Genomic DNA, 25,539 nt, shown 5'->3' with positions numbered 1-25,539 from the left:
GAAGTACAATATGTCACGAAAAAAAAAACATTCACAGAATCAGTGGGATATATTGAAGCGTTCTAGAGCTATAACTTCATAAAGTGACAGTGGTCAGAATTGTAAAAATTGGCTTGGTCATTAAGTACCAAATTGGCTCTGTCACTAAGGGGTTCAAGTCTGAATCTTCACAGGTCTTCCTCCTATTGTAATCCAAAATTGAATGAGGAAAGAGAAAGTTGCCCCAGTAGTGGACACCTCCTCTAAATGCCAATTCCTCACTATTTACACAATCCCTTCAACACGAACCTATTCTCTGCTTACGCTGGATTACCTACTGCCTATAAATTGAAGGTATTAATAAAAGCATTAATTTATAGTACTCAAGATCAAAAGCCATCATACCTAATAAGGATAAGTTGTCTATACAACCAGCAAGCCTCAGATAAAAATTCCTTACTTTTCAAAATTCAAGGTTCCTGGTATCTCCACCGCAGATCTCAGATGCCATGAAGATGGGATGAAGCAACCTCCATTTCAATGGTATAAAGCGTTCCCGCATGTGAAATGGTTGTGCAGTGGACTGCAGAGAAAAAAAAAGAGAAGTTCACTCTCAAAGTAAGAGTTACAGTATTAATAAAGGTTTGTATTGCTGAATGTACATATTTTCTTTTGAGGCTTCAAGTTGCAATCAATATTCTACATGATGTTCTGGTTGCCCTTTGATTTAAACAATGACAATATTGGACAATCAATACAGCACTATCTTTATGAGTCCCCATGCAATTCTCACATTCACTGGTGCCTTATAAGGGCAACTATCTATGGTCAGGCCCCAGGAAAAATTCACTATCCAGACAAGGCAGTAAATTACCAACGCAGGGATGACAATCCTAATGTTGCTTAATAGGGATTTTCCATTTTCTGGAGACCCCTGTCCCTGGTTGAAGTTTGTTATAAAAAAAGACACTGCGCGTTTCTCAAGGTTCCCCACCTGTCCACCGCCGAATCTCCACGGCTGCTCCCTGAACAAGTCGACAGCACAACAGCCAATCAGTGAGCTGAATGTCTCCAAGAGGAGCGTCCGGTCTGCAGAGGCACCAAGCTCATCACCTGGCTGTTGCATTGTCAAAGTGACAAATTCTGATGATTGGAGTAGCAGCAGAGACTCAGCAGTGCACCCGGGGACAGAGACTAAAACACAATTTTTGTTGTTTTTTTTTAATAAACTGCGTCCAAGGACCAGAATTTTCTGGAAGAGGACAACCCCTTTATTACAGTCATAAGAAAGGTCCTCTGGTTCCCTGCCCAGGTTCCTCTAGTGCACAAGAACAATAAAATCAATATACATTGTACAATGCACAAAGACCACTTGCATTTTATTTCTGTGGATAAATACACTCACTGGCCACTTTATTAGGTACACCATGCTAGTAACGGGTTGGACCCCCTTTTGCCTTCAGAACTGCCTCAATTCTTCGTGGCAGAGATTCAACAAGGTGCTGGAAGCATTCCTCAGAGATTTTGGACCATATTGACATGATGGCATCACACAGTTGGCGCAGATTTGTCGGCTGCACATCCCTGATGCGAATCTCCCGTTCCACCACATCCCAAAGATGCTCTATTGGATTGAGATCTGGTGACTGAGGAGGCCATTTGAGTACAGTGAACTCATTGTCATGTTCAAGAAACCAATCTGAGATGATTCGAGCTTTATGACATGGCGCATTATCCTGCTGAAAGTAGCCATCAGATGTTGGGTACATTGTGGTCATAAAGGGATGGACATGGTCAGCAACAATACTCAGGTAGGCTGTGGCGTTGCAACGATGCTCAATTGGTACCAAGGGGCCCAAAGAGTGCCAAGAAAAAATTCCCCACACCATGACACCACCACCACCAGCCTGAACCGTTGATACAAGGCAGGATGGATCCATGCTTTCATGTTGTTTACGCCAAATTCTGACCCTACCATCCGAATGTCGCAGCAGAAATCGAGACTCATCAGACCAGGCAACGTTTTTCCAATCTTCTACTGTCCAATTTCGATGAGCTTGTGCAAATTGTAGCCTCAGTTTCCTGTTCTTAGCTGAGAGGAGTGGTACCCAGTGTGGTCTTCTGCTGCTGTAGCCCATCTGCCTCAAAGTTCGACACACTGTGCGTTCAGAGATGCTCTTCTGCCTACCTTGGTTGTAACGGGTGGCAATTTGAGTCACTGTTGCCTTTCTATCAGCTCGAACCAGTCTGCCCATTCTCCTCTGACCTCTGGCATCAACAAGGCATTTCCGGCCACAGAACTGCCGCTCACTGGATTTTTTTTCTTTTTCGGACCATTCTCTGTAAACCCTAGAGATGGTTGTGCGTGAAAATCCCAGTAGATCAGCAGTTTCTGAAATACTCAGACCAGCCCTTCTGGCACCAACAATCATGCCACGTTCAAAGGCACTCAAATCACCTTTCTTCCCCATACTGATGCTCGGTTTGAACTGCAGGAGATTGTCTTGACCATGTCTACATGCCTAAATGCACTGAGTTGCCGCCATGTGATTGGCTGATTAGAAATTAAGTCTTAACACACAGTTGGACAGGTGTACCTAATAAAGTGGCCAGTGAGTGTATAGCAGAGTAAAGCACACAGATACCTTTGAAGACCATAACGGTCACCAAAACTTGTGTCTCTAGCAAAGGACAGCCTATGAAAGAAAGACTTTGGAAACAGGTTCTATCACACAGAAAACTTCCAATACACATATTTTCTCATTTAGAATTTACTAAAAACTTGGGGCACACCTGCCAGCTACTTGTTAAACATGTACACAGTCCATAGGCCTGCTCCAATAATAATTAAAAAAAAACACTGCACTTGGTAATGTTTCTCAATTAGAGAAGATTGAGTGCAGTCTGATTTAGGTGGCACCAACAAGTGCAGGAGGCAAACCCATAATGATTATATATTAGTAAGTGCCACAAAATCATATACCAAAACCTCTTAAATAAAGAGAGAATGGCCATTTCCTTCCAAGAGAACCTTTCACAAAAGTTTTCATGCTGAGTTGATGCAGGAAAGATGTACCGTATATCTTTGTACCATGTTAGCCAGTCGATAGAAGAATATTCAGAACTGAGAGTCCTCAGTGGTTGAGGACTCTCAATTCTGAATATTCTTCATGCCGAGTTGGACACACAATGTAATATAGGCTGAAGAGCAGAATAAAACTTTTTTTGTTTATAGTTATTTCACCTCTCCATAAGGGCGATATAAGCAAAGTATTTAGTAGTTAATTTTCATTAAATCCAAATGAAAGTTACCACGTAGTTTTCACTTTGGGCTTGTACTTCTTCCTTTTAAGTGTTGCAGACACTTAAAGAAAGAGGAACAAGCCCCACAGTAGCTCAGAATAGGTTACTCCTGTATGAGATGTAATTAATGTCAGTCTGATCTCAATGCAGTGACTACAAGTTGCTGGGAGTACATTAAACTAAGTGATTTCTGACACCCTGGAGCGTTCATTTTTTGGCAGTCTGTGTGGAGTCGAGGGGCAGTACAGCCGAGTTTATCTATGTTACATTACAAACCCTTATCTCATAGCAAAGTCACCGCAACTCTATAATCACACACAGACTATCTGTCCTGAGAGAACTCATTTGAGTCAGTAATCACATTTATGTCTGATACTCTCAATTTGCTTGATCTTAGTGCAGAGCCAATAAAAGTTGAGTACAAAAGACATTTGTGATTAATTACACATTCCCTGAAAGGCAATGTGGAGGGGTGGAGGTGGGAGTACAGCAGAACTGACAGTTCTATGAGTGGTGGAGAGTGGATAAAAGATTTGGAATGTGATGCCCCTAACCTTAGCTGAGCTGTCCCTTACCCCACATGGACTGTCAAGAAAAGAAAGCTTAATTTATCTTCAGCTCAGCTGTTTGTCATGATATACCTAACATTAGAGCAGCCTGTTCTAAGTGGGGACATGTTCTTGCAACTGAGTGCTGCCGCCTGTTTATGATTGAGCAACATCATACAGGGGGAAGAGAAAACCAAAAAACTTTGAAAAAAAAATCAAGGATGAAAAATACATCAGCTAATATTATAAGATAATATAGTGACTCATGGGTTAAATATCCCAAGGTCCATATCATATACCATAAGATAGTCAATAGCAGATATAGAGAATAATCCTTGATGCAATTAGAGGCTCAATAAAGAAATATCAAAAAATACTGTATAGAAATTTTATTAATTTTATTAATAATACACTTAATTTGTGAAAACATGCATAGCACAAAAACAAAGCAAAGAGCGGCAATTAAAATAAATACAAGGTGTCATAATATATCATAGGGGGATGAAGTGTACTTCACAGAGTATATAAATCCATTTAGTTAATGCCTAAAAAATTATTTCACTATCATCCATAAATGTATAATAATTAATGTAACTATAGCGCAACTGAGTATGGATATAAGATGTCTCCCGACGAAGCTACAGGCGAAACGTGCATCGAGGCTCTCCAGGTCCCACACACGCTCACAGCACCTAGACTTAGCTGCATCATGACTGAAGGTAAATATCTTTGAATTATGCTGACTCCCTATTTGCTATCATTCATTGACAGATGATATTATGGCCACTCTATTTTGCTGTGATATACCATCCAGGCCAACATATGTCTTTCAGAATTAGAAAGATAGGCTAACTTCCCCTCCCTCTTGTGCAGCTAGACCTATGCAATTGTGTTCTATGTGGGACACCTGTTTCTCTGTTTGGTGTCTATATCTATAACCATTCATTATTTCAGGGGAATGAACAGGCTTCTTTTGCATCTTATATCCATACTCAGTTGCGCTATATTTACATAAATTATTATACATTTATGGATGATAGTGCAATAATTTTTTAGGCATTAAATGAATGGATTTATATACTCTGTGAAGTACACTTCATCCCCCCTATGATATATTATGACACCTTGTATTTATTTTAATTGCCGCTTTTTGCTTTGATTTTGTGCTATGCATGTTTTCACAAATTAATTGTATTATTAATAAAATTTCTATAAAAGTATCCCAGAGATGCTTAGCACTTGTTGGCCCTTTTGCCTTCACTCTGCGGTCCAGCTCACCCCAAACCATCTCGATTGGGTTCAGGTCTGGTGACTGTGGAGGCCAGGTCATCTGGCGTAGCACCCCATCACTCTCCTTCTTGGTCAAATAGCCCTTACACAGCCTGGAGGTGTGCTTGGGGTCATTGTCCGGTTGAAAAATAAATGATGGTCCAACTAAACACAAACCGGATGGAATAGCATGCCGCTGCAAGATGCTGTGGTAGCCATGCTGGTTCAGTATGCCTTCAATTTTGAATAAATCCCCAACACTGTCACCAGCAAAGCACCCCCGCACCATCACACCACCTCCTCCATGCTTCACGGTAGGAACCAGGCATGTAGAGTCCATCCGTTCACCTTTTCTGCGTCGCACAAAGACACAGTGGTTGGAAACAAAGATTTCAAATTTGGACTCATCAGACCAAAGCACAGATTTCCACTGGTCTAATGTCCATTCCTTGTGTTCTTTAGCCCAAACAAGTCTCTTCTGCTTGTTGCCTGTCCTTAGCAGTGGTTTCCTAGCAGCTATTTTACCATGAATGCCTGTTGCACAAAGTCTACTCTTAACAGTTGTTGTAGAGATGTGTCTGCTCCTAGAACGCTGTGTGGCATTGACCTGGTCTCTAATCTGAGCTGCTGTTAACCTGCGATTTCTGAGGCTGGTGACTAGGATGAACTTATCCTCTGCAGCAGAGGTGACTCTTGGTCTTCCTTTCCTGGGGCGGTCCACATGTGAGCCAGTTTCTTTGTAGCGCTTGATGTTTTTTGCCACTGCACTTGGGGACACTTTCAAAGTTTTCCCAATTTTTTGGAGTGACTGACCTGCATTTCTTAAAGTAATGATGGCAACTTTTTATCTTTACTTAGCTGCTTTTTTCTTGCCATAATACAAATTCTAAAAGTCTATTCAGTAGGACTATCAGCTGTTTATCCACCAGACTTCTGCACAACACATCTATTTATAAGGCAAGAAATCCCACTTATTAAACCTAACAGGGCATACCTGTGAAGTGAAAACCATTTCCGGTGACTACCTCTTAAAGCTCATCAAGAGAATGCCAAGAGTGTGCAAAGCAGTAACCAAAGCAAAAGGTGGCTACTTAGAAGAATCTAGAATATACCGTATTTTTCAGACCATAAGACGCACTTTTTTCCCCAAAAATTTTGGGGGAAAATGGGGGGTGCGTCTTATGGTCGCAATGTTCCTACCTCCGAGGCTGGTGCGGGTGCCGCGGGGCTCTGTAGTGCGGTGGTGGCAGCAGGCTATGCTCCTGTGCAGGGGTAGTGGCTCTCTGTGCTCCGGTGCAGGGGCGGCGGCTCCGCCGGCATTTCCTCCAAGCCCGGAGGCCCCCGCACATCCCTTGCTGGCCGCCGCCATGTTGCGGTGGCCTCCGGGAGCAGGGACGCCGGAAAGATTTCCGCCGGTCCAGGGACGGCGCATGCGCAGGTTCAGATCTCGTCCTGAGATCTCGGGGGACTAGATCTCGCGGCGGCCAGCAAGGGATGTGCGGGGGCCTCCGGGCTTGGAGGAAATGCCGGCGGAGCCGCCGCCCCTGCACCGGAGCACAGAGAGCCGCCACCCTCACCCCACAGAGCCCACCTGTCCCAGCCCTGCTGCCCCAGCCCAGCTGCCCCAGCACAGCCCACTTGCCCCAGCCCCAGCACAGCTGCCCCAGTACAGCCCAGCTGCTCCAGCACAGAGCCGCCACCGCACGAGCCTGGACCACTGAATGACCCCTGTGACCACTCCTCCACCTGTGTTGGATCCCTTCCCAGGTAAGCTGAAATCGGACTGTAAGACGGACCCCCATTTGACACATTTTTTTTATCTATTTTCCTTCTGAAAATTGGGGTGCGTCTTATGGTCCGGTGCGTCTTATAGTCCGAAAAATACGGTAAGACATATTTTCAGTTGTTTCACACTTTTTTGTTAATTATATAATTCCACATGTGTTAATTCATAGTTTTGATGCCTTCAGAGTGAATCTACAATTTTCATAGTCATGAAAATAAAGAAAACTCTTCGAATGAGAAGGTGTGTCCAAACTTTTGGTCTGTACTGGGTGTGTATAATATATATATATATATATATATATATATATATATATATATATATATATATATTTTTTTTATTTTTTTTTTTTTTCACACTGCAGCCATTACTACATTTGTGTGTCCAGTTCAGCATGAAAAATTTGGTGACCTCTCTAACCAGCTCCTCTTGGGAGAAAATGGAGTGATGAAAAAACATTTTTCTTTTGGATTTTCGGTAATACCTTCAGAATTAGACATTATATGACGTAGGCTCATCTGAACATTTAATGTAGAGCATCTGCTGTACTAAAGCAAACCTGCCAGCTGATACATAATGCCCATGGAAAGGGCAGCATGTATCAGGCAATGACTGTCAAACATACCTGGTTGATTTTATACAGCCAGAACTTGATACAAGCTGCCCATGAATGGGCAGCTTGCATCAGCTGTCAGGTTCTCTTTGCGACAGTTTCTGCAGGCAAGGAAGTAGAAGCAGTCCATTTTCCTGACGGCATTTAGATCTTTGTTAGCCTAACCCCACTTGTTGGCTAACAAATATCTATAGGTTCAAAGGCCACTCTTCTCAGTTTAGTTGCAACTCAAAAAGTCTGCTACTAAATTATTTTTATTCGTGCAACTCTAAGAATTAGGAATCTGTGTTGTGTCCTTACTGCCTTTCATGATGGAATTTTCTGTATAGACCATCACATGATAGCCTAACAAGATATTGGGTTTATGAAGAGCTGTGAATTGTTCTCAAGTTGGAGGAACAGCCACGGAACTTCAGTGGGCATTTCCTTGAAGATTGCTTTGTACTTGAGCTCCACAGTCTCAGGAACTTGCATGTGTTGTCAAGATCTGGATGGCACACATCTTTGCTCATATTCATTGGACTTTTATGCCAATTTAGAAATATTCCTTAATTTTAGGAATCCGAAGGCAACATAAGATTGTAACAGAGACCCAGTTTTCAGATTCGCAGTCTGTCAAGACTTTGTTCTCAGATACGGCAGTATACATCTGGTGACAGATTCTTAAGAAAAGTAGAAGCAAGAATAAAAGAATAATAGCAGTGATCTGCAGTTGAATATTTCTTTATTTTATCACGAGCGCTAGCTATTCTAAGCATGTATGCTCTTCAAATGACCTTCTAGATGTTAGAAGTTTTTATATTTAGGGTATGCGCATACAACGTATAAAAGACGCCGGCGTACCAGCATAGTTTTTGAAGCAAATACATCAGGAAAATGCTGGCGGTGTTTTAGCGGAAAAGTTCTCTTTGCTAACTGTCGTTTTTGAAGTGTCCTTGTCGACAGTATTTAAATTTTCATTTTTAATTTTACAAAAAAATAAAAAAATAGCAGCCAAACGAAAACCACCTGAAGATTGGTTACTTCACGTACTTGGTTAAAACAAGCTAAAAAAAGAAGGAAGATACAGTATGAACAGCAGGTCATTTCGACATTGCAATGCATATGTGAATTCCTTTTGGCATTTTTTTAGTGCTTTTTTCAGGCAGGTTAAGGCAGAATTTGCCTGAAGAAGAAAAAAAGACACCATGTGCACATACAGTTGTGGAGAAGGAGGCCATCTGTACATCAGATTTATGAAGCTTCAGAAGTAAAATATATTGGGTCACACAGTTTGGCTCAATAAACAAAAGGGTCCAAAATCTAAGTGGAGGATCATGCTCAGTGAAAGCAATTTCTACATGAGTGAAAGGTTAAAATATAGTTTTACCAAATCCATAAGATGTATTAGAAGATATACAAGATTACAACTTTAGCTTGAAAGTCTAAGGCCTGTTTCACACATCCGTTTGTGTCCATCAGTCATAATCCGCCGTTTTGCAAAAAAAAACGGATCCGCCATTTTTCTTGGCAGATCCGTTTTTTTCCCATTGAGTTGCATTACCGGCGGATCTTGACGGATGGCCATCCGTTGGATCCGTTTTTTTGCGGATCCACCAAAATTTTAACATCCGCCAACATGCCCGAACGGACCAAGCAACGCTTTTTCGGGCGGCCGGATCCGCATTTCTCACTGTGCATGCCCAAAAGACTTCACTCAGCCGCAAACCCTAAACTCTGTTCTGGCGGCTGAAAAATTCTCTCTCTCCCCTTCCCCAGGCAGCGGTTCCTTTAACCCCTTCACTACCAAGGGTGGTTTGCACGTTAACTACCGGGCCAATTTTTACAATTCTGACCACTGTACCTTTATGAGGTCATAACTCTGGAACGCTTTCATGGATCCTGGTGATTCTGACATTGTTTTCTCGTGACATATTGTACTTCATGTTCGTGGTAAAATTGCATTCAAATAACTTGCGTTTATTTGTGAAAAAAACGGAAATTTGGCGAAAATTTTGAAAATTTCGCAATTTTCCAACTTTGAATTTTTATGCCCTTAAATCACAGCGATACGGCACACAAAAAACTTAATACATAACATTTCCCACATGTTTACTTTACATCAGCACAATTTTGCAACCAAAATTTTTTTTTGCTAGGAAGTTATAAGGGTTAAAATTTGACCAGCGATTTCTCATTTTTGCAACACCATTTTATTTTTAGGGACCACTTCACATTTGAAGCCACTTTGAGGGGTCTATATGATAGAAAATACCCAAAAGTGACACCATTCTAAAAACTGCACCCCTCAAGGTGCTTAAAACCACATTCAAGAAGTTTATTAACCCTTTAGGTGCGTCACAGGAATTTTTTGAATATTAAAAAAAAATGAACATTTAACTTTTTTTCACAAAAAAAATACTTCAGGTTCAATTTTCTTTATTTTACCAAGGGTAACAGGAGAAATTGGACTGCAAAAGTTATTGTGCAATTTGTCCTGACTACGCTGATACCTGATATGTGGGGGGGAACCACTGTTTCGGCGCATGGCAGAGCTCAGAATGGAAGGAGCGCCGTTTGACTTTTTCAATGCAAAATTGGCTGGAATTCAGATCGGACGCCATGTCACATTTGGCGAGCCCCTGATGTACCTAAACAGTGGAAACCCCCCCAAGTGACCCCATTTTGGAAACTAGACCCCCCAAGGAACTTATCTAGATATGTGGTGAGAACTTTGAACCCACAAGGGCTTCACAGAAGTTTATAACGTACAGCGGTACAATTAAAAAATCATATTTTTTCCACAAAAATGATCTTTTCACCCACAATTTTTATTTTTCCAAGGGTAACAGGACCCTAAAAGTTTTTGTGCAATTTGTCCTGAGTACGCTGATACCCCATATGTGGGTGTAAATGACTATTTGGGCGCATAGCAGAGCTCGGAAGGGAAGCAGCGCCATTTGACGTTTTTGGCTAGAATTGAGATCGGACACCATGTCGCGATTGGAAAACCCCTGATGTACCAAAACAGTGGAAACCCCCCACAAATGACACCATTTTGGAATCTAGACCCCCCAAGGAACTTATCTAGATGTGTGGTGAGAACTTTGAACCCCCAAGGGCTTCACAGAAGTTTATAACGTACAGCAGTACAATTAAAAAATCATATTTTTTCCACAAAAATGATCTTTTCACCCTCAATTCTTATTTTTCCAAAAGTAACAGGACCCTAAAAGATATTGTGCAATTTATCCTGAGTACGCAGATACCCCACATGTGGGTGTAAACCACCATTTGGGCGTATGGCAGAGCTCGGAAGGGAAGCAGCGCCATTTGACGTTTTTGGCTGGAATTGAGATCGGACACCATGTCGCATTAGGAAAGCCCCTGATGTACCAAAACAGTAGAAACCCCCCACAAATGACACCATTTTGGAAACTAGACCCCCCAAGGAACTTATCTAGATGTGTGGTGAGCACTTTGAACCCCCCAGTGCTTCACTGAAGTTTATAACGTCCGGGCGTGAAAATAAAAAAATCGTATTTTTTCCACAAACATGATCTTTTAGTCCCCATTTTTTTATTTTCCCAAGGGTAACAGGAGAAATTGGACCCCAAAAGTTGTTGTCCAATTTGTCCTGAGTACGCCGATACCTCATATGTGGGAGAAAACTACTGTATGGGCACACGTCGGGGCTCGGAAGGGAAGTAGTGACGTTTTGGAATGCAGACTTTGATGGAATGGTCTGCGGGTGTCATGTTGCGTTTGGAGAGCCCCTGATGTACCTAAACAGTGGAAACCCCCCACAAGTGACCCCATTTTGGAAACTAGACCCCCTAATGAACTTATCTAGATGTGTGGTGAGCACTTTGAACCCCCCCAGTGCTTCACAGAAGTTTATAACGACCGGGCGTGAAAATAAAAAAATCGTATTTTTTCCACAAACATGATCTTTTAGTCCCCATTTTTTTATTTTCCCAAGGGTAACAGGAGAAATTGGACCCCAAAAGTTGTAGTCCAATTTGTCCTGAGTACGCTGATACCTCATATGTGGGAGAAAACTACTGTATGGGCACACGTCGGGGCTCGGAAGGGAAGTAGTGACGTTTTGGAATGCAGACTTTGATGGAATGGTCTGCGGGTGTCATGTTGCGTTTGGAGAGCCCCTGATGTACCTAAACAGTGGAAACCCCCCACAAGTGACCCCATTTTGGAAACTAGACCCCCTAATAAACTTATCTAGATGTGTGGTGAGCACTTTGAACCCCCCAGTGCTTCACAGAAGTTTATAACGACCGGGCGTGAAAATAAAAATATCGTATTTTTTCAACAAACATCATCTTTTAGTCCCCATTTTTTTTATTTTCCCAAGGGTAACAGGAGAAATTGGACCCCAAAAGTTGTTGTCCAATTTGTCCTGAGTACGCTGATATCTCATATGTGGGAGAAAACTACTGTATGGGCACACGTCGGGGCTCGGAAGGGAAGTAGTGACGTTTTGGAATGCAGACTTTGATGGATTGGTATGCGGGTGTCATGTGCGTTTGGAGAGCCCCTGATGTACCTAAACTATTGAAACTCCCCACAAGTGACCCCATTTTGGAAACTAGACCCCCCACGGAGCTTATCTAGATGTGTGGAGAGCACTTTGAACCCCCAAGTGCTTCACAGAAGTTTATAACGCCTGGGCGTGAAAATAAAAAAAACATTTTTTTCCGCAAAATTATATTTTTGCCCCCAGTTTTTTATTTTCCTAAGGGTAACAGGAGAAATTGGACCCCAAAAGTTGTTTTGTAATTTGTCCTGAGTAGGCTGATACCCTACATGTGGGGGTAAAACACTGTTTGGGCACATGGCAGAGCTTGGAAGGGAAGGAGCACCATTTGACTTTTTCAACGCAGAATTGGCTGGAATTGAGATCAGACGCCATGTTGCCTTTGGAGAGCACCTGATGTGCCCAAACAGTGGAAACCCCCAATTATAACTCCAACCCTAACCTCAACACACCCCTAACCCTAATCTGAGCCCTAGCCCTAACCCTAACCCTAGCCCTAACCCTAGCCCTAGCCCTAACCCTAGCCCTAACCCTACCCTAACCCTAACCCTAGCGGGAAAATGGAAATAAATACATTTTCTTTTAGTTTTATTATTTTTCTCTAACTAAGGGGGTGATAACGGGGGGTTTGATTTACGATTTATGGCGGTTTTTATGTTTGGCGGCTGTCGCACGCTAAAAGACGCTTTTTATTGTAAAAATAGTTTTTGCATCACCACATATTGTGAGCTATAATTTTTCCATATTTTGACCCACCGAGTCATGTGAGGTCTTATTTTTTGCGGGACGAGTTGACGTTTTTATTGGTACCATTTTCGGGCACGTGACATTTTTTGATCGCTTTTTATTCCGATTTTTGGGATGCAGAATGAACAAAAACCAGCTTTTCATGAATTTCTTTTGGGGGGTGCGTTTACACCGTTCCGCCTGCGGTAAAATTGATAACGCGTTTTTATTCTTCGGGTCAGTACGGTTACAGCGATACCTCATTTAGGTCTTTTTTTATGTTTTGTCGGTTTTTTGCAATGAAAACAATTTTATATAAAAAATAATTATTTTTGTATCGCTTTATTCTGCGAGCTATAACTTTTTTATTTTTTTGCGGATGATGCTGTATGGTGGCTCGTTTTTTGCGGGACAAGATGACGTTTTCAGCGGTACCATGGATATTTATATGCGTCTTTTTGATCGCGCGTTATTGCGCTTTTTGTTCGGTGGTATGATAATAAATCATTATTTTTTGCTTCGTTTTTTATTTTTATTTTTTAAGGGGTTCGCTAAAGGGGTTAACTAATGGGACAGTTTTATAGGGCAGGTCATTACGGACGCGGCGATACCAAATATGTGTACTTTTATTGTTTTGTTTTTTTTTTATTTTCAAAAAATGGATTTATTGGGGAATATTTTTTTTTTTTAACTAATTTATTTAGCGATTTTTTTTAAATTATTTTTAACACTTTTTTTTTTTTTTTTTTTTTTACTTTATTACCTTGTCCCAGGTGGGACATCACTGTCCTGTGACAGATCGCTGATCTGTCACATCACAGATCACTGTGACAGATCAGCGATCTGTCACAGGCACTGCTGCAGACTTCCTCATGCCTGCGCTTTGCAGGCACTGAGGAAGCCAGCTTCCTCAGGCCCCCGAAGGCCCCCGTCGCCATCTTGGATTCGGGGGCCTGGAGGAAGGGAGTCCCCCGCAGCAGCGCTGCACATTGCGCTGCCGTGGGGGGCTCAGGGAAGCACGGAGGGAGCCCCCTCCCTGCCGATGCTTCCCTTTAACCCCCGGTACACCGCGATCGCGTTTGATCGCGGTGTGCAAGGGGTTAACGTGTCGGGGGCGGTCCGTGACCGCCCCTGACACATTGTGCCGGGTGTCAGCTATGATAATTAGCTGACACTCGGCCGCGATCAGCGGCGCTCACCACGTGGGCGCCGCTGATCGCGATGACGTAATATTCCGTCCATGGTAATTAGGTCCATGGTCACATGGACGGAATATTACGTCAATTGTAGGTAAGGGGTTAAAATTCTTCCTTTCACGGATCCGTTAAAATAACGGTCCGGTGCCAAACGTTGTGGTCAGTACAGCAACGGATCCGTTATCCGCCATTTTAGCGGATTTTCACTGACCAAAAAAACTGATGTGTGAAACAGGCCTAAAGCGCATGTGACGAGGTGTTATTACTTAGCTCATTCACTATTCATTTGGGCTAGAAGAACAATATCACCTTTAATCCAATGTCCCATGATCAGTGATTAGGAACATTGCCAATGGCAACAATATACCGTAACATCCACTTTGTAAATACCGCAGACATATATTAGAGGGGCAGTCCTGTTTCTGCAAATAAGGCTGGGGTCACACTAACAGACGCAAAATACGGTCAGTATTTTACATGCGTAATACGGATGAATGGCCCCTAAACAGTGCTCCGTATGTCATCCGTAAGCAAGGTGTGGTCGCGTATTTTGCGCATGTAAGCATCCGTATGTAATCCATATGGCGAGATTTTCTCCCAGGCTTGCAAAATGGACATATAATGGAGCCCAATGACAGGGTTTATAACAGAAACCAAAGTATAGATATAGACACATAGAATACACATATATATATGCATTCTATGTGTCTATATCTATTCTTTCGTTTCTTTATTAAAACTGTCAGTGTGAGTTTACTGTATAGCGCACTGAATTGCCGGCTTTGCTAAAAGACATCGGGTGCGTATTTCTCGCAAGTCACATGTGTGGTCCGTGTGTAATGTGTATTTTTTGCGCACCCATAGACTTGCATTGGCGTACTACGGGCGTAGTACGCTGACAATCGCAGCATGCTGCCATTGGCACGGAGCGTAGAATACGGATGAGAAATATACGGCTGTTGGGAGCAAACCCATAGAGAATCATTGGTCCGTGTGTAATGCGTGCTTTTAGCGCCTCTCACTCGGCCGTATTCCTCATCAGTGTGACCCCGGCCTAAGGGTCTTATATTGTGTAATGAAAAGTTATAGAATTTTTCAATATACTTTCAGAATCAGTTCATTATGGTATTAAGATCTCTGCTTCAGCCATTTAAAGGGAACCCATCACCAGAAATAACGCTATTAACCTGTAGATATGGGGTTAATCTGCAGGTTAACAGCGTTATGATGCTACCCGGCGCCTGTGCACAGCCGTATGCAGCAGGGAGAAAATGATCTTTATTCACCCCACCAGCATTCATTATTCTGTCATGGAGGGGGGGAGCCGCCGGTTCAGTCACTGCTCTGACTATACAACTGCCGTACCCGCGCCTCCGGCCCTGACTGACACTCGCTCTACACAGACTGAACCCACGGCGCCCCCACCTCCATGACTGAATACCAGATGCTGGAGGGGGGAATAAAGTTCATTTTCTCCCGCGCTGCATTTGGCTACGTGCCAGACAGCAGGATAACAGCGTTTTTTCTGGTGACATGTTCCCTTTGATAAGAACCTTCATTATTTACATACTGGGTCTAAAGTGTATCCTAATTATGTGATGGACGCTCAGATCTGATACACACAGTGTCATGCTATACAAGAGGTAGAAAACATTTTTTCTGCTAAGGGTCATTTCGATATTTATAACCTCATTCTGGAGCTATACAAAATTATCTACTTAACCCCTTCATGACCCAGCTTATTTTGACCTTAATGACCAGGCCATTTTTTGCAATTATGACCAGTGTCCCTTTATGAGGTAATAACCCAGGAACGATTCCACGCATCCTAGCGATTCTGATTGTTTTTTTCCTGACATATTGGGCTTCATGTTAGTGTTAAATTTAAGTCGATAATTTTCGTGTTTGTGAAAAAAACGGAAATGTGGCAAAAATTTGAAAATTTCACAATTATCAAATTTTTATTCTGTTAAACCAGAGAGTTATGTGACACAAAATAGTTAATAAATAACATTTCCCACATGTCTACTTTACATCAGCACAATTTTGGAAGCAAATTTTTTTTTTTGTTAGCAAGTTATAAGGGTTAAAAGTCAACCAGCGATTTCTCATTTTTTAAAACAAAATTTACAAAACCATTTTTTTTTCTAGGGACCACCTCACATTTGAAGTCACTTTGAGGGGTCTATATGGCAGAAAATACCCAAAAGTGACACCATTCTAAAAACTGCACCCCTCATGCTACTCAAAACTACATTCAAAAAGATTAACAACCCTTCAGGTGCTTCACAGGAACTAAAGCAACGTGGAAGGAAAAAATGGACATTTTAATTTTTCCAATAAAAATTTTCTTGTAGCACCAATTTTTTTCATTTTCACATGGGCAACAGGATAAAATGGATCCTAAAATTTGTTGGGAAATTTCTCCTGAGTACGCAGATACCTCATATGTGGTCATAAACCACTGTATGGGCACACGGCAGGGCTCGGAAGGGAAGGAGCGCCGTTTGACTTTTTGAAGGGAAAATTAGCTCCAATCGTTAGCGGACACCATGCCGCGTTTGGAGAGCCAATGATGTGCCTAAACATTGGAGCTTCCCCACAAGTGAGATCATTTTGGAAACTAGACCCCCCAAGGAACTTATCTAGATGTGTGGTGAGCACTTTGAACCCCCAAGTGCATCACAGAAGTTTATAACGCAGAGCAGTGAAATAAAAAATCATTTTTTTTTCTCAAAAATTAGTTTTTAGCCCTCTATTTTTTATTTTCACAAGGCTAACAGGAGAAATTAGACCACAAAAGTTGTTGTGCAATTTGTCCTGAGTACACCGATACCCCATATGTGGGGGGGAACCACTGTTTGGGCGCATGGGAGAGCTCAGAAGGGAAGGAGCGCCATTTTGGAATGCAGACTGATGGAATGTTCTGCGGGCGTCATGTTGCGTTTGCAGAGCCCTGATGTGCCTAAACAGTAGAAGCCCCCCACAAGTGACCCCATTTTGGAAAGTAGACCCCCCCAAAGAGCTTATCTAGATGTGCAGTGAGCACTTTGAACCCCCAAGTGCTTCACAGAAGATTTTAAACACAGAGCCATGAAAATAAAAAATCATTTTTGTTGTCTCAAAAATGATTTTTTAGCCTGCTATTTTTTATTTTCCCAAGGGTAACAGGATAAATTGGACCCCAAAAGTTGTTGCACAAATTGTCTTCGGTATGCTGATACCTCATATGTGGGTGGGAGAAAACTACTGTATTGGCACACGTCGGGGCTCGTAAGGGAAGTAGTGAAGTTTTGAAATGCAGACTTTGATGGACTGGTCTGCGGGTGTCATGTCGCATTTGGAGAGCCCCAGATGTGCCTAAACTGTGGAAACACCACCCAAGTGACCCCATTTTGGAAACTAGATGCCCCCAAGGAACTTATCTAGATGTGTGGTGACCACTTTGAACCCCCAAATGCTTCACAAAAGTTTATAACGCAGAGCCGTGAAAATAAAAAAATAATTTTTTCCCCTCAAAAAATGATTTTTTAGCCCGCAATTTTTTATTTTCACAAGGGTAACAGGAGAAATTCGAAAACAAAAGTTGCTGTCAAGTTTGTCCTGAGTACACTGATACCCCATATGTGGAGGGGAACCACGGTTTGGACACACGTCGGGGCTCGGAAGGGAAGTAGTGACGTTTTGAAATGCCGACTTGATGGAATGGTCTGCGGGCGTCATGTACGTTTGCAGAGCCCATGATGTGCCTAAACAGTGGAAACCCCCACAAGTGACCCCATTTTGGAAACTAGACCCCCCAAGGAACTTATCTAGATGCGTGGTGAGCACTTTGAACACCCAAGTGCTTCACAGAAGTTTATAATGCAGGGCCGTGAAAATAAAAAAAAAATTTTTTTTTTTAGCCCCCAATTTTTTATTTTCCCAAGGGTAACAGGAGAAATTAGACCCTCAAAGTTGTTGTGCAGTTTTTCCTGAGTACGCCGATACCTCGTGTGGGGGTAAACCACTGTTTGGGCACACGTCAGGGCTCGGAATGGAGGGAGCACCGTTTGACTTTTTGAGCGCAAAATTGGCTGGAATAAATGGTGGCGCCATGTCGCGTTTGGAGACCCCGTGATGTGCCTAAACAGTGGAAACCCCTCAATTTTAACTCCACCTCTAACTCCAACACACCCCTAACCCCAATCATAACCCTAACCACAACCCTAACCCCAACACATTACTAACCCTAATCCCAACTCTAACCCTAACCACAACCCTAATTCCAACCCAAACCCTAATTCCAACCCAAACCCTAATAGAAAAATAAAAATATTTTCTTTATTTTAGTATTTGTCCCTACCTATGGGGGTGATAAAGGGGGGGGTATTTACTTTTTTTATTTTGATCACTGAGAGTTTATCACAGTGATCAAAATGAATGAATGAATCTGCAGTCGGCAGATTCCACGGGCGCACTGCACATGCGGCCATTTTCCAAGATGGCGGCGCCCATGATCCGGGATGGCGGGACACTGGGACGGCCAGAGGGACATAGGAGGTACCAGGTGGAGTGAGGGGGGGGGAATCGGAAGGTGGGGGGAGCGGATGATAATGGCGGCGGCAAACACCCGCCGTCAGTCGGTGGCGGAGGCCGATAGCCCCTGTCAATCGGGGGGGCGGATCGAGGTCTCCAGCCATGCCAGATGCTATTACAGCATCGGCCATGGCTGGATTGGAATATTTCACCAAATTTAATTGGTGAAATATTACAAATCACTCTGATTGGCTGTTAAAAGTGAAATGGCCAATCAGAGCGATCGTAGCCACGGGGAGGCAAAGCCCCCCCCCCCGGGGTGAAGTAGAAAGGGTTCTGTGTGTGCGGGTCGGGTGACCTTTCAGTGACCCCGGTCACCCGACCCGCAGGGGGGTTATGAATTCATGACGCCACATAGGCGTCACGGGTGGGATTGGCACAGACTTTCATGACGCCTACGTGGCGTCAAAGGTCGGGAAGGGGTTAATAATTACCCTGCTATATTTAGTCAAACAATTACAGTGGGGAAAACAATGATTGGAAACCTGCTGATTTTGTAAGTTTGCCCACTGACAAAGATATGAACAGGACTATAATTTTAAGGGTAGGTTAATTTTAACATTGAGAGTTATAATATAAAAAACAAAATCCAAAAAAATCACATTGTATAAATTATATAAATTTGCATTTTGCAGGGAGAAATAAGCCTAACAGCAGCAAAACATGCGGCCGTGGAGACAAGAACATCTCACTCATGCACCAAGGATACTCAGTGAATACCCGAGCACATGAGCTAATCACTAGTCCACATGCCATGCCCTGTCCTTGACAATAGGTACAATGGCTGAACAATAGGTACAATGTATGGCACTTCTTTAGTTCCAGTGCAGTTTATGAAAAAGAAGGGATAACCAGAAACTGGTGAATACAAGATTGGTTGGTGCACAGTTGTTGTTGTTAAGTAAATGAACTGCTAAGTTAAATAGTAAAGGACAATATATAAAATAGGCTTCACACATGACTGAATCTCATCATGCCTCAGGATAAAGGACTATTTTACATTATTAAGAACGTGCTCTTTCCTTCATGTATTTTGCATGAAGTATAAGGACTTGGTGAAGGGATGTGACATTTTTGAACAGATTCCTAATTCCAGAAAAACAGAATTACATTATTACCCACGTTGCGGATTGTATGTACGGTATTCATGCCACGTTTTTCGCTGCGAAAATGCATACAGAACGCACCCTATGCATTCCTATGGCATTCTGCACATGCTGTGCTAATGCTGCGTTTTTTTTCCGCGGCGGAATCGTATAGCAGAAAAAAAAACGCAGCAGGCTCATTTTTGCGGAATTACCGCGATTCCGCACAGATAGGAATGCATGAGATCCGCTTACTTCCCGCATGTGGCTATGCCCACCATGCGCAAAGTGAGCGGCTCATGTGCGGATGGTACCCATGGTCTGGAGGAGAGGAGCCTGTCCTCCAGGCCCTGGGTACCATATCCCTGCAAAAAAAAAAAAAAAAAAAAAAAAAAAAAAAAAAAAAAAAATCGGGTTATACTCCCCCCTTCCGGCGTCCCGCGCAGCATCCCCAGGCCTCAGCGATGCTCCTGCCAACTCCCGTTCCCAGTAATGCCTTGCGGCAAGGACCTGTGATGATGTAGCGGTCTCACGAGAAAGGTCATTGTCGCAAGGCATCACTGGGAATGGGAGCAGCGCTGAGGCCTGGGACACTACGCGGGACGCCGGAAGGTGAGAATATCATGATTTTTTATTTCTTTTAAATTATTTTTAACATTCTTTTACCATTGATAAATAAACAAACAATCTTCGGACTTATATATTGAAAATTAGCCGAAAAAAATGAAGAGATCCAAAAAAACTAAAAATCATATTTTATTAATGAATATTAATAAACTTTTAATATTCATTAATATTCATTAATAAAAGATTGTGTATTTATTATTCTCGACAAGTGCCAGTATATATAAATGTTTATGGACTAATTTTGGTATATTCTTTTACTACTGATGCTGCATAGGCAGCATCAATAGTAAAAGTTGGTCACACTAGTCAAACACTGTGTTTGACAAGTGTGACCAACTTGTCAATCACATTCCAAGCGATGCTTCAAATCGCTTGGAATGCGCTTGAATTCCGCATGCAAAAATTGCGTGAAAAACTCTTGTTTTCCGCGGGAAAAAGACATGCGAATTCCATGCATTTTTCCCACGGCGGGAGTTGCGGAAATGCTGGGGAAATTGCCGCAGCAATTCTACCAATTAGATGCTGAAGTAAGAAGAACAGAATTGTTAAAGGGAACCCATGATGTCAAAAACAAATTCTGAGTACACACGTCTGGCTTACTGAGGTCAGGAAGAACCCCAGAAAAGTACACTGGAAGCTTGGGAAGAGACGCGGCTTATTATCCACCCTGGACCCTCCAAAATCTCTATTACTGAAGAAATCTATAGCTTCTAATGTGTATGGGACCTTAAGACTTTTTCCCTGACAGATGATGTTAGGGGAGATAAGGATACAGCATGTTCTATTGAGCACTGAGGACCCTTTTGCTCAGCCGACAGCTCTAAAGTATATCCTACAGTCCCTGAGGTTGTCTATTTAGCTTCCTAGCAGAAGCAAATGGACCAAATACAGGACAATTTTTTTTCATCCTAACATGAGCCAAGACTTCTGCTATCAATTTTGTGAAAATTTTTGGGGTTGAGAAATTCCAAAAAGAAGAGCATAATACTGGAGATGTAAAACTGTGGAGACTGCTTGAGTTGCCAGTCAGAAATTTCAGAGACAACCGATATATAGACACATTATATTAAGCATCCATGATATAGTAACCATGAGAATTGAAAGCGCTAATGCATGGAAGTACAACATTTTTGTCAACATGTTTTGGTTTGACCCCATTAAATTGTATGTACAGAGCAGCCTGGCTTTTTGACTAGGAATACAGTTGACTAGAAGTCCTTTCCCATTTCTGCATAGGGGACAGATGCCAAACACTCCTTTTTCTTATGCAACTAGAAACCTCTGAAAGCAAAGCCAAGTATTTAATTAATGGCATCTTGGTTGGAGTAAGGCAAGTGGGGGTAAATAAGGGGGGAGGGGGGGGGGGGTCACAAAATTCAGATGGCAGCCATCCTTGATGATGCTTTTTATCAAAAGAGCTTGCAAGATCTTATTTTCCCACATTTGAAAGATCATTCAAATATGTATAGGCTGCGATTGATCTCGGCAGTCCTTTTTCTTTAAGCAAAATCATTTCACCCAATGAAAGACTATATTGCTCATTCATCTGCAGCCTGTTTACATTGTAAGATTATTCGTGAAAGGAGCTCTCCTAGGAATGCTTGTTCAACATGAACTTTTTGGGTAAGGGCACATTAAGTCTTAGAGCATCAGAAGACACATCTGCAATAAAATCCAAACGCTTTAGATGGCGTTGAAATGGACCCAAAAATCTCCTGCTTAGAAGTTTTACTTAGAAGATGAATGGGTGAATGGTTAAGATAGACCTTCAGAATAAAGCAACAGAAGAAGCAATAGAGGGTTTAAAGGAAGACATTTCAGCTCTCTTCTCTATAGGATGCTTTATAAAAAAAAATAAAAATTCCCGTCAAATTTCTACCCTTAATATACTGCAATCACCATATTATATATCAATTTGTACTTACAATTGCTTATTTTGACTCCAGCTAATTCTTCTCTTTTCCATTAGGTCTTTTACATCATGTCATTAAAATCTGACTAGCTGAATACTTCTAAGCTCTATGTAGAAACAGGAGGTCAATTTTCCCTGTATGAGTCATAAGTCACTGCAAAAGTCCCTGGCAGGGGAGAGGAGGGAGCAGCTGGGTCAGGAGTTCAAGATGGGGACGATAAATGCAGGGATAAGAAGAGACTTCCTGTTTTTATATCGAGCTGAGAAAAGAGAATTAGCTGGGTAGAAGGACAAAATAAGCAATTGTAAGTACACAGTGCTATATCATATGAGGATTGCGATACATTGAGGTTTTACAAAAACTTGATGGGAGTACTTCTTTAAACAACCCTTGTGCTCAAATGGAAGAGCTGATCTCTTACAAATTTTAGCTACAAGAGCATCATTTTGGGGGGGCTATTGACCAACATGTCACCTTTCAGCCATCAAATGGATAGTTCCACTTGACAGAACAAGTAATGTAGAATACCCCAATCAGCTTCTTTCATGCTCTAATGAGAGCCTTAAAAGAAGCACTCCCAACAGAATTTGAATACTCTAAATATATTGAAAAAGAAAAAGAGAATTAGCTTGGTAGAAGGGCAAAATGAGCAATTGTAAGTACACAGTGCTATACAATATGATGATTGAAATAAAGAATAAGGATAAAAACTTTGATGGGAGTGCCTTTTTATTGTTTTTGCCTATAAGGGAAAACGCAACATTTTCCTTGCTAAAGGCTCCCAAAGATCTGTCCCTGAACCGACCTTTTCTCTTCCCCTTGCATAGTGACCCTTACAGTTTTCAGTAAAGTATCAATATATTCAGCCGGGAATAATGGTTTCCCCAAATCCCCCCTCAGTCAGACCCCAATAGTACCTCATCATCAATTTCAGAAGCTCCATCCCCTAATCCTAATGAATACAACAGATAAGCCCAAGTACTACAAAAAAAAGCTCTCTTAATGTCCACCATAGAATCAAAAACTTATATTTCAAAGACGGTTCCTCCACTGTGACCTTACCCACACACCGCTGACAAAGGGTTAGTGTAGGAATCGGTAGCTTCTTTCTGCAGATTGCCTATTCTTTGATTTGTTAGAGTCTTTCCTAGGGGCTCTCTCATACATATTGCTTACTTGTTTATTGGGTCATAAGGACAGGGGGGAAGACTTGATGGGGGAAGGGGTGGCGAGAAGGAACATTTTCCTCTTATGCTGAATTACTGAGCAGTCATCATAGACGTCTAGATTTTCAGCATTTACCTGAGAGCACTTTATTAGACTGAGGTAGATTAGGGACAAGTGTTTTTATAGCCCTTACCATTTTATATGGAATTACTAAGTAAAATTTTGAAAATTTGATATAGAGGGATCTCCCCAGTTTGTTAATAATTGATGTATCCCTCCAAAGCCAATTTTTTGGTTTGATATCCACTTTATTATATGGCAGTAAATATAAGGTTGTTGGCTTTAAAAAAAGGCACCTCTCCTCATCCACATTTTTGTCTCCAGGCTGAGTGTGTATGGAAAGGAAAGCTACACTAGCCAATAGGAACCCTCACTAGGTAACAAGGACAGCCTCCTCCCAACATGCTCATTTTAAATTTGAGGATTATACAGCCATTCTGAAATGGCTTATCAGCTAAACACACCAGTCTCATCAGGTCCGAGATCTATTTATTGATGTATTCAGTTTGCATTGTAAAAGTCTGGTGACAGATAATCTACTTGAAAGTATGTGGTCCCACACACAATACATAGCTGTTGGCAGGATGAACCAGGCAGCTAGCATACCCCACTCCTGAATACACAGGAGCACTCGTTTAGCCAGACTCCTTAGGTAGTGGATTAGCTTATCGGAAACAATAGGATTGGCAGTCCTCACTTGGACATGCTGCATCTTTATCCTAGCCATCATCTGTTCAAGAGAGTCATGAAGCCCGCATACAGACTACCCATCGAGTTTGCAGTGATCCTCAGGTTTACAACCCCTGGCAAAAAATTATGGAATCACCGGCCTTGGAGGATGTTCATTTAGTTGTTTAATTTTGTAGAAAAAAAGCAGATCACAGACATGGCAGAAAACTAAAGTCATTTCAAATGGCGACTTTCTGGCTTTAAGCTAGCCCTTAAAAGGAATCAACCACTGAGGACTCTCAATTCTGAATAGTCTTCTATAAATAAATAACAATTGTTACATTAGTGATGGCTTTTCTCTCCTGCATGATGCAAATGATTGCCCTGATTTGCTAAAGATAGTACAGAGCCCAGCAATAACGGTAATTGTCATCATGCAAATCTCAACCGCAGAGAGGACCTGCACTACATCCTATTGTGATGCTATATAACGGTCTCGCGTAGTTGTTTTAGGGCCCCAGTTGTTACTTACATTGCTGTATTGTGTGGATGGACGCGATGTACACCGCTTTGTATGTTACACTGCATGTTATCAGCTTCTGGATGTTACTGGACACAAAGGACAGAATAGAAATCAATGAGAACGTTCCTGTCTGCGTATCCCCGTGCTGTCACAGCCAGTCTGCGGCTTTTGCTATAACTGTACTATATGGACTTGTTTTCTGCTCCTTCACTGTAATGCTTAAAGTAAAAATAATTTGTCTGGATGATGAAATGCCTTGTTTTTGGCCTGCGTTCAAGATTACAAGGTGACATGGCACATGATTCTGGCTAGGAACGAAAACAGGTCAGGTATCTGGAGATATTTTTCATAATGGCCTATTGCCAACAAGTAATGGCAGTTGTAAGGGTCTGAAATCATTGGACTTCATTAAATCTGAGTAAATGTATTTTTTTCTTTAATTTTTGCCTTCCAAATGCACCAAAAAGCCACAGCCAACGCTGTGTAAGTGCAGTGTAAGTAATGATGACTTTGTTTACATACAGAGCAGGACTTTGGTTGACGTATGACACTGGAACACTCCTTCAAATGGGTTTTCCAGTTTCAGAAGTCTAAGGCTAGTTTCACATTAGCGTTTACGGTCGCAGTGTCGGGCTGCGCACGGCCGCCGCTAAGCCCCGTCCCCTGCCGCGCCTCCGCCGGTAGCTCTGCCTACGGACGCAAGACGCTGCATGCGCCCTGCGTCCCCTATCTTTAGCACTGGGGACGCAGGCCGCGCGCAGTATGCGTTTGGCGGCGCATGCGTCCTTTTTGACGCTGCGCCGACCAGCGCCAAACGCAACAGGTTGCAATTTGGTGCGCTCGGCGCAGCGTCAAAAGGACGCATGCACTGCCAAACGCATACTGCGCACGGCCTGCGTCCCCAGTGCTAAAGATAGGGGACGCAGAACGCATGCAGCGTCATGCGTCCGTAGGCGGAGCTACCGG

General features: G+C 42.4%; 1 protein-coding gene across 5 annotated transcripts in view; it reads right to left on the bottom strand.

Moving 5' to 3' along the window:
• Positions 1–25,539, bottom strand: part of HERC1 (HECT and RLD domain containing E3 ubiquitin protein ligase family member 1) — a 341,682-nt gene that overhangs the window by 279,879 nt on the left and 36,264 nt on the right. For all 5 annotated transcript variants that reach the window (XM_073579381.1, XM_073579383.1, XM_073579385.1 and 2 more), the window contains exon 2: positions 440–562. The gene's annotated coding sequence lies outside the window, so the exon portion shown is untranslated. The remainder of the gene's footprint in view (positions 1–439; positions 563–25,539) is intronic.

The sequence above is a fragment of the Dendrobates tinctorius genome, unplaced genomic scaffold, assembly GCF_039654945.1.
Source record: "Dendrobates tinctorius isolate UK_male_01 unplaced genomic scaffold, ASM3965494v1 ptg000062l, whole genome shotgun sequence".
Classification (NCBI taxonomy): Eukaryota; Metazoa; Chordata; class Amphibia; order Anura; family Dendrobatidae; genus Dendrobates; species Dendrobates tinctorius.
This window is presented reverse-complemented; position numbering and strand designations above follow the sequence as displayed.